Below are 9,545 nucleotides of genomic sequence, written 5' to 3'. Positions count from 1 at the left end.
GGGAAATGGAAGACACCGTCCGCTCCCAATATCCGAATCTATTCACGTCTTAGCTCTTCGTAGTTCCGGTTACTTGGATTTATCTCGTTCTATTTTGTGTTAGTTAACTTTGTCTTGTTCGCATTCGAAGTTTGATCTATTTCAGTATCCAGTTATATGCCATCTCAGAAACTTGTTTGTTAGTGTGTTTTATATGATTATAAGATGTTTAGAGCTACTATGTTCGCATTCCGTGTGTTATTCGTACCCAGCAATTTCGAGGACGAAATTTTTTTTAGGGTGGTAGAATTGTAATATACGAAACTTTTCTAACCCTAACGAAATAAATGTCATGATTAGTGCGACATTCTAGTCTGTCGAATATTTAATGTCAAGAAAGTTGGTCAACCTTTAAACCCCAATTGATTAAGATATTATAACAATAATAATATGTATTGAAAATAATGTGAATTTCATCAATCTAGTGGAGAAAATAAATCCTTACTTTCGTATAACATGTTACGAAATCATTAATTCTTTTAAAAGATTTTTTTTATTTACTTTAAATTATGAACCATATCATTATAATAATAAAATAATAGAACATGAATATCTTATATCAACCTAAACGAAATGAAATCGTATTGGCAGCATGGAAAGGAATTAAGGGGCAATTTAATTGTACAGCTGTAACCTTCTGTTCCCTTCCAAATCATCGATTTTGATATTGTCTTTCCTTTCTCTAAGACTTTAGCGACGCACGCGGGATTACATATCCCTTCCAATCACATATTAATCTGGCCCTTTTTCTTGCCACTTCAAGACTTGCGAAAGTCTTCCAAAAGCAAGTCCATCATCTCCGTTGAACCATTCTATAAATCTTCAAGTGCATCGACTTTAACGACATCGCCAGAGTACTCCATCGAAACCGCTCTCGTTCGCCAGAGCTTCTCTCCGCCGCCGTCAGATTCGCCATCCGAGTTCCTTGACCCGTTCCGTTGCAACCACAGGTACCAGTTAATCGCCTTTTGTTCATTCTCTTAACCATATTTCACAAGCATTAATGCATTCCGATACCAACTACAGTCACTGCCACACCTTCCTAATCGGATCGCCGCCGTAAATCACCGCCGTACCTTTAGCATTCCGTTCGAGTCCGTCTGAATAATCACAAGCCAGGTACGAGACGAACCTGATTTACAAGTTTACTCTCCATATGTATTGCCTCGTGTTCTTAATTTCGGTTTCGCAGTCGCTCGCCGCCGTGCATCACCACCACGTCTTCATCTTAAACCGGCCTCGGTTGCTGTCCTAATCCGTTCGGTTCACTCGTTATTGAGGTACCAATCAGTTAAATTTTTTTTGTCCTTGAACCGTTTGGAATTATTTTGTTCGTATATGCGTCAACGATCCCGAGTTTTCTTACCTCTCTTGCGATATGGATATGGATATGAAGGTGAAAAAAAAATTAAATTCTGCATGTGTGTATTTACGTGTTGTCTGTGTGTGTTATTTACATATATAATATATAAGTGTGTGTGTCTAATATTGGGTGTTATGTGTGTGCATGAGTGGGTTTCTCTTTGTAAAAGTGATAATATGATATATATGTCTGCATGCGTGTGGGTTGAAATATGTTTGGCTTTGTTTGTTAATTGTTAGGATGGACCAACAACCAGTAGGTGGGATTTTAATAAACAACATTGATACATATGGTATACATGGGTATATGGGTTATTAAACTAACCTATGTTTTCAAATATAATAAGTTTTAAGTAGACGACATGTGTTCAACAAGTTTAATAAGTAAAAACCTTACATTGCTGGTATTAAAATCTTACTAGTTAAATATGATGATTTATAAACAAATTTTATATACGTAGTACAAATCTTTTGTAACTAAACTGATATATCTATACTACTTTAATAAGGATATAGGAAGGACAGAATGGTAATTGAACAATGTGTTGAAAACACCCTCAATGCACAATGTACAACACTTGAAGCACCAAGAAACACAACATAATTTACCCTTCAACTGATTCATCTTCAGCCATCCATTTCTTTCACCTTTTCACACGGATTGTGATCTGAACGGTTGATATTCAGCTCACACGGATCAAGGGTTTTACTTTCATTTGATTTACTCTCACAAAACTTCATCAACCCTTTTTCTCTCTCTTTCTCTCTCTCTGGCGACTCATGAACATATCTGTAAGGATTTCACCAGATCTAGGGTTTTACTTTCATTCGAATTCAAATCCATGACCCCAACCTGTGACGGTGTGGTGTGCAGTGTTAAAATCCGCTGATTAGGGTTCCGGCAGTGGGATTCTCGAGCAGATTGGTGGCAGACGAGCATCCGGCTGTAGATGGTGGTTTTCTGGTAGATCTAAGTTTTAAACCCCCAGCCGCTCCTTTTCGTTCTCTCTCAAAGATTCAGTCCAGATCTGCCCTCACTTCGCGATTCACCATAAGCTAAGAGGAGACATGATAGAGGAGAAAGGGAGCCGACAAAGCCCTAGCTGTTGCATCAGGCGGAGATGAGTACTGGAGACCAACTTAGCGTTGTTGTGCCTCAGGAGCCTTAATTTCAGTGCAAATTATACGATTTCAATACTCATTTAGTTAATTTATTATGTGATTCTGCTTTTCCTCAAGATCTGTTGCGATTTACTCACACCGAAATATGAATTTTGTGTTTTGTTTTTGGTAGTTAAATTGAAGAAGTAGATATCATGTTCCATGCACTGATGAACGAGATAAACATTAATCTTGTGGCGTATAAGGTACTAATGTTCTATTTAGTACTAATTTGTTCTTATTTCACTGAATATTAGGTTTCATCATCTTACATCAAAATATTAAGGTTTCATCCTTCTGTTCTTTTAGCTATTATGCCTAACAAGCTGAACTCAGTGCAATGTGCTGGTGTAGACAAAAAGGAAGAACTACTATGGATGCCGACAAGAACCATATTACCAAAGACCAGTGCTTGGCGAGTGAGAAAAGACTCACAAGCGTTGTATAGTCGTTTGGCTAAAGAAACATGGAAATCGTTTTGAGATTGCTTGTTACAAGAACACGGTCCTCTCATGGTGTCCTGGCGTGTAAGCATCTTTAAATCCACCTATATTGATTGAATTTCATTCCTCGAAAAAAATGTTAATATTAGGGTATATCATGTTATTTTGTGTGCAATTTTCAGTTGTATGGTGTTTAGAGTCTGTTATCAAGAGGTTAATTTCAATAATTTGTTGTTTTGTGTTATTGGATTGAGAGATATAAGAACTCTAGGGTTTTAGATATCGAACTTGTGGTCTTAGGTTGTTTTTTAAGTGTATTATAATTTTTTTAAATAACTAACTATTCACGATTATGTGTGAGCTAATGAAGCTGTTTCCTGTTCTTGTAGTTGGTGGAGGAAACAGGCACAGAAGATCAACATTTGCGAAATTTAATCAGCGTTTCAGACGCAACTTCCTGAAAGGCCTGTTACGGTATATTTTTATTTCATGGGGTTAATGACAATTATATCATGTTTATGTTAGTTTTTTGTGGAATGGCATTGTTCATGGTTAAGAGGTTAAGATGATATGCTATGATTTTGTAGGAATAGTGTTTGGAATATGTTTAGATTGTGTGTAATGGTGTTTGTTTTCATGGTTAAGAGGTTAAGATGATATGCTATTACCTAGGGGTTTTTTTATATTTATCAATCTTTAAGCTGCTTTCATAGTTTTTTTGTTATTTTTATCTTTTTTGAAAGGTAGTTTTGTTATTTTTGTATTATAGTTTGGGTTTGCAGGTAGCAACGGACGATTCTGTTTGATCTGCGCTTTATGGGAACACATTGAAATGAATTAAGCAGGTAACTTTTCAATTTAACTTTTTTTTTTCAAATGATATTCATAAAAAGTTATATACATTCTTTATAATCAAACATTGGTGCTAAGGTTTGTAGTAGACAGTAGTGACAATGAAGGCAAATGGGAAGTCTGGTGAAGACCAGACCCAACTGGAAGAACTGCGTCGGTACTGTTGTGGATTTTATATCTGTTTTTCTTTCTCTATTTCTTATTTATACAGGTATGTTCTTCATTCTTCGCTTGTATTGTTTTGATTTGTTAATCTCTATTACATATATGTTTTATATTCTTCACAATGTGTATGCTTATTCAACTTTATTTTGAATTGCTGAAAACCTTCTGGTCAATCATTCAGGTTAGTTGGAACTTAAATGTAGGATTTTTTTTTTTAATTTTAAGATATGTAGTCAATTAGGTATTCAATCTATAGTAAATAGCACATGGATAGATGGATGGAGGAACATATGATCTGGCATAACTTTGATTAAATTAACGTTTTCAAGTTGATTGCAATGCTGGTATTGGTAAAGAGTTTAACTCAATTTGAAAACTTCACAAAAAAAAAATTTCAAACTATTTGTTGGTTCGCTTGTACAAAAGTTGTATGTGGCTTAATTTCTGTTGTGACTCATGGTGGTTCTCATGTGATAAGAATAACAAATCTTTTACATAAAATTATATAATTCTTTATTTAAATCATATTTTACTAAATAGAAATAATGCAATTGCAGAAGTAGTGACGTTTACGTGCCAAGGGATGAAGCCTTTTCTGAGATGAAGAACCTAACGTTTAACGCCAAGACTGTATTTTTAGTGCTGAAGGAAGTGTTACTTTCGGCCGAAACGTCAATGATTGACCAAGATCTTGGGTTCCTGTACCTCACAATGGTAGTTTACGGTCGGTCGAAACGTCAATGGTAGTTTACGAACGGTAGATGATAATGATGATGTAAGCAGAGGGCAGTATTGTCAACTTGATGAGGTTGAAAATGGTGGAAATATTGTTCCTGAGAGCTTTGAAGAGCAGATGATGCTAGCGATGGCGGTTTCATTGGCCGAGGCTCGAACTAGGATTAGCAGTACGCAAGAGGTCGCGTGGATTTAGTGTGTGTTTTAAGGTGTATTATTTGTGTGTTGGTATACAGTGATGTAAAACAGAAAAATATGGAAGTGTAGATTTGTGGGTAGAGGTTTGAGTCATGAATGCATGCATACAGTCAATCAACCCCTTTGAAGATTTTAAAGTCTTGTATGATTGTTGTTTATGGGAGAATTCAGATTTGTTGTTTGGCCATAAAAGCACATGCTTTTGTTCATCAAAATTGTTTTTTTTGTTTCTGTTTAATTTTGGTCCTTTTAGGTCATGTTGAGACCAGATGCTTGGTATTGGTTTAACTGTTTTATTAAAATGCCTGGTTAGGTAGCGGCTAGAGCCTTAGCAACCCAGAGCTGAATGCCTTGTTCTTATTCTTTAGATATTGTAATTGTTGGATTCGTGTGGTAAATTGACTAAAACTGAAGCGTAAACGACAAGTTTTTTTTACTTAGTTCGGTTTCGTTATTGATAATGACCAAAATCATAATCAAATAAACCGAATCGAATAATCCGAATAAATAAAAAACTGAGCTGATGAACCCATAGTCTTACCCTTATAAATTACAAGTTGCTTTAATGATACAACAACAATAATCGTACCCGATAAATCTCAAAACCGAACCGCCCCATACATAGCCTTAAACTCACCAACCTAAGTGATATGTTTCCCGCCGCATCGCGCGGGTAAACCTCTAGTATATATATATATATATATATATATATATATATATATATATATATATATATATTTGTAACTAAACTTATATATATATATATTTTGGTTAATTAGAAGTGGTATACTTTTGTGGTGAAATTCCTGGTTAGGCAAGTGATTTATTTAATTTGGTAAAAGCCAATAAATAAAAAGAATAAACAAATAAATAAATTAGCTTACCTATTATCATATTACGTTTTGTAAATGAGTTCGCTAACATTATTACATGACATACGATCTTAAAGAAAATTTAGACAATTATGAAGACAGTCGTATAAACTAGTATTTTAAGTTCACGAATTAGATAATGTATTAAAGTTCATAAAATTGATACCACTATAATAAATTGTAGGTTTTCGTGTTTGCTGAGGACGACTTGATTTATTTCTTTTTGTGTCGCTTTGCTAGACATAAGGTACGGATTCTTTGGTCTTCTCATCAGAGTATATATTTTTTTTATCATATCCGTCATTTTGCAGTGCGGATTTTGTCTGTTTCAGTTAGTTGATTAAGTTCATATTTATTATTTGACAAGTTCGTAGTGGCATGCAATAGACTTTAGCAATTGTAATCATTGTTGCATGTTCCCATGAGAATCAGTTTAAGTTGCCTATATATTAATACATGGCCTAAGTTTCTGTACTCTGTCACCCGAGCATGTCTGGCTTGCCGTTTGGGCGTCAACGGCATGGCACTTATCGTGAAAGTGCGTAATAAAAGTTCACGACGTCTCTAGTTTGTGCTTGTGTAGCACCTGGCCCCTAGAGGCGTATAGATCGATCTTAGCTCTGAGTCTGAGTTTGTTGTCTGGAGATTGGAATAATGGGTGAACGCCACACTCACCATCTCATAGGTGCATGGACTAGCTAGCTATGTACCCGTCTGTTTAGGCTCGTGGGTGCTTCCGTCTCACGTGACTTGGTTTGTTGTTATTTGTAGTCACGTAGTCTGATATCTGTTTCTGATCTGATATGTTTATAATATTGTCTGGTATGCTTTGTATGTCTGATTATGTTCTGCCTCAGATTATGTTCAGTATTTTTTTTCAAGTATCAGTTTTGGTTTTGCATTTAGAAATTTCATATTTCTTTCTTTATGTCCCTTCTTTACTTGTACTATTTGATTTTTCCGTTACTGGGCAACCTTTGGCTTAGCCGTAGTTTTCTTTGTTGTGTTTTTCTTTTTGTTGACAGGTAATCCGGGAAATGTTGGGCACTAGTGATGTTGAGAGTAAATGCAGTTCAAGAATAAAGACTTTTATTTATTTAAGTATTTTGAACTAATTAATACTTAGGATTCTTGGTTTGTTTTCGAAACTTTTGGTTGTCTTTTGGATCCTACGTTTCCTCTTTAAACGAATTGTGTTTGGTTTTTGATATCTGTAATAGTGACACGTCAGCCCTATTCGGGTCGGGGTGTTACACGGGTGATGTTGGGGTCGGGTTTAACAGTTGGGCTGGCTAATTGGGAAGGACTTTACTTGTTGCTAATTCACATAAATGGGCTTCGTGCATGACTGGGCTGTGTGATTTAAGTGATGTTGATTATGTATTCATGGAATTGTTATCATCCATTAGAATCTAAAAGGGATGATGGTTGAGATGATCATCAGGTCATTCAGAATGGTCTATGTTATATATGTAGATAATGAATGGCGGCCCATGTGTGTGCTGTAGTATTGATTAAATGAAACCATGTGCATACTATCAATGTTGTCAGAATAGTCAAATGAATTAATATTATGAGAATTAATTGATGAAGTGATATATTGTTGTTGAAGTTGGAAATCTGTGTTCATAGTAGTAGCCTTAATATTGTTCTCACATCTTATCAAATAGTGAAAGTATGAAAGCTATAAAACACGGTATAGTGACATCTGTCCAAGCATTTATTAGGGCTAGTTAGAGTTAATAAAGGAGGGTATGAGTAACTGTGTTTTAGTTGATGATAATAATGATATATGATCACATGTATATAACGAATTATATTCATAAACTCAATGAATTGGTGTTAGTTGGAGAAGTAATTAATAGGGTGCTATGACTAGTGTGATGCGTGAATTCTTGTTACATTTGGTATAACGTTATGTGCGCTACTTGTACCATACTTGTGTTGTGAATGTGGACTATGTGACCTACGTGCATACAAACTAATTGTTATTGGTAAACCATGTTAGGACGTGTTTGATCAACTGATAAACAAGTAACTAAACAAACAGAGCAAACCTAAGGTGAGTTCACTGCTCTTTTTCCAAGCATGCATCCCGGGGAGGGATATCGGGTAATGTTCCGGGGAGGAACGCTTGTTTATTGGGATGTTTGTTATTATACTCAGTTTCTATCACATAAGACCCCTTACATCTACCGACAGTTGCAGGGGAGGCAACAAGGTTATTAGTTTATAGCGCTATTAGGTTTGGCACCCTCACACCGTACCGGGGAGGACGGGCGTGAATTAGTTTCCTTAAAGCATGACCAATGTTTTGATAGAGACATTGGTGTTGGGCAAATACATCTTGTAGCCATTTCGGTAATGGAGTTAATAACAACATCAAATCAAATTGTTAAACTGTTTTATACATATAACCGGTAACCAAACTCGTTAACAAAACTTTGAACTCACCAGCGTCGTCTGACATACTTGTCTGCATGCTTGCAGGTTGTAGGGTTATATCATTGGGACTTGCTGTCTGGGATGATGGAGTTTTCATGGGTCGTGATACATGGAATCTCAACACAAGCTAAATGATTTATGTACACATGGTTTCCTAAACACTTAACAAATGAGTTTTACTTCCGCTGTACACAATGAATGATATGTAACGTTTGTAACCCTTTATGTTAATGAATGAAAGTTTTATTTAAATACATTTAGGAGTTCAATGTGATTGGTGGCTTGGATCCTGGTACGTCACACGCCTTGCGGGGGTTTCCCCATGTGGTATTTTGGGGGTGTGACATAGCCACCATTCTAAATTTCATATTTGTTTAAGTTTAATTTTTATTTAATATATATTATAATTAATTTAACTGTTTCACTTATTTGGCGCTTGTAACTTCTAAAATATGACGTTTTATAAAATAATAAATATGCTATTAGAACGAGAATATTTTTGTCTACATTTTGGCCTAAGTTTTATTAAAAACGGAGTAGGTTCAAATATAATGTATTTTTATAGTTAAATTATTAAACCGTTCCTAGGCCCGTCTAGGTACTTCATATTTCCAACAGTCAACTTACCCATAATTTATCCGTTAATAACGTAAGTTTTTTTTTATTTTATAAATAAAAATTTTGAGAATGTTACATCCTCCCCACCTTGTTTTAAATCTCGTCCTCGAGATTTACTGAAATGTGGAGGAATATCTTTTGTTTGTTACTGATCCTAGTTCCTAAGTATATTCTGGTCCTTGCTTTGAATTTTGACAAGAACTATTCTCTATATTTTGAGTAAGAGTTCTCAATGAAGGTAAAAATTACTCTTATTAGCGTAAGTTTTTAGATATTTTGTGTCTTAGCGTAATTACTCTTACTAGCGTAAGTTTTTAGATATTTTGACACACCTGTTCGTGATTTATCCCTAATTGTCAATTATTATGGTCTTTGGATTTCCTCATAGATATACATATCTATATAATCATATATTTCACATACTGTAATATAGACATCATTCATAAGGTCAATGTATTTAACAGATTCATATTTCCAAAAACAGGTCAGACATCAAGTCATGGTACTATTTAGGGAACTTCATTAACATAATATATACCCCATCTTACCCGGTCTCACTGGAGAGGTACCCCCATCTTACCCGGACAAGCTGGAGAGTCTATCACACCGTACCCAGTCTTGCCGGAGAGGTAGTTATCATTGTATTTCCCATAAA

At 35.3% G+C, this 9,545-nt stretch overlaps 1 long non-coding RNA gene across 5 annotated transcripts; it reads left to right on the top strand.

The window, feature by feature from the left end:
• The first annotated feature begins 2,119 nt into the window (after positions 1-2,119).
• Positions 2,120-5,150, top strand: LOC110885495. 5 transcript variants are annotated; one of them, XR_004870377.1, is made up of 7 exons: positions 2,120-2,606; positions 2,696-2,768; positions 2,917-3,089; positions 3,395-3,479; positions 3,775-3,850; positions 3,944-4,068; positions 4,580-5,150. It is a non-coding gene; the product is annotated as an uncharacterized LOC110885495 (long non-coding RNA). The 5 variants fall into 5 exon arrangements; XR_002562265.2 differs by having other exon boundaries at positions 2,872-3,089; positions 3,936-4,068; XR_004870378.1 differs by having other exon boundaries at positions 2,121-2,606; positions 3,788-3,850.
• The last annotated feature ends 4,395 nt before the right edge of the window (positions 5,151-9,545 follow it).

Source organism: Helianthus annuus, chromosome 10, assembly GCF_002127325.2.
Source record: "Helianthus annuus cultivar XRQ/B chromosome 10, HanXRQr2.0-SUNRISE, whole genome shotgun sequence".
In the NCBI taxonomy this organism is placed as follows: domain Eukaryota; kingdom Viridiplantae; phylum Streptophyta; class Magnoliopsida; order Asterales; family Asteraceae; genus Helianthus; species Helianthus annuus.
This window is presented reverse-complemented; position numbering and strand designations above follow the sequence as displayed.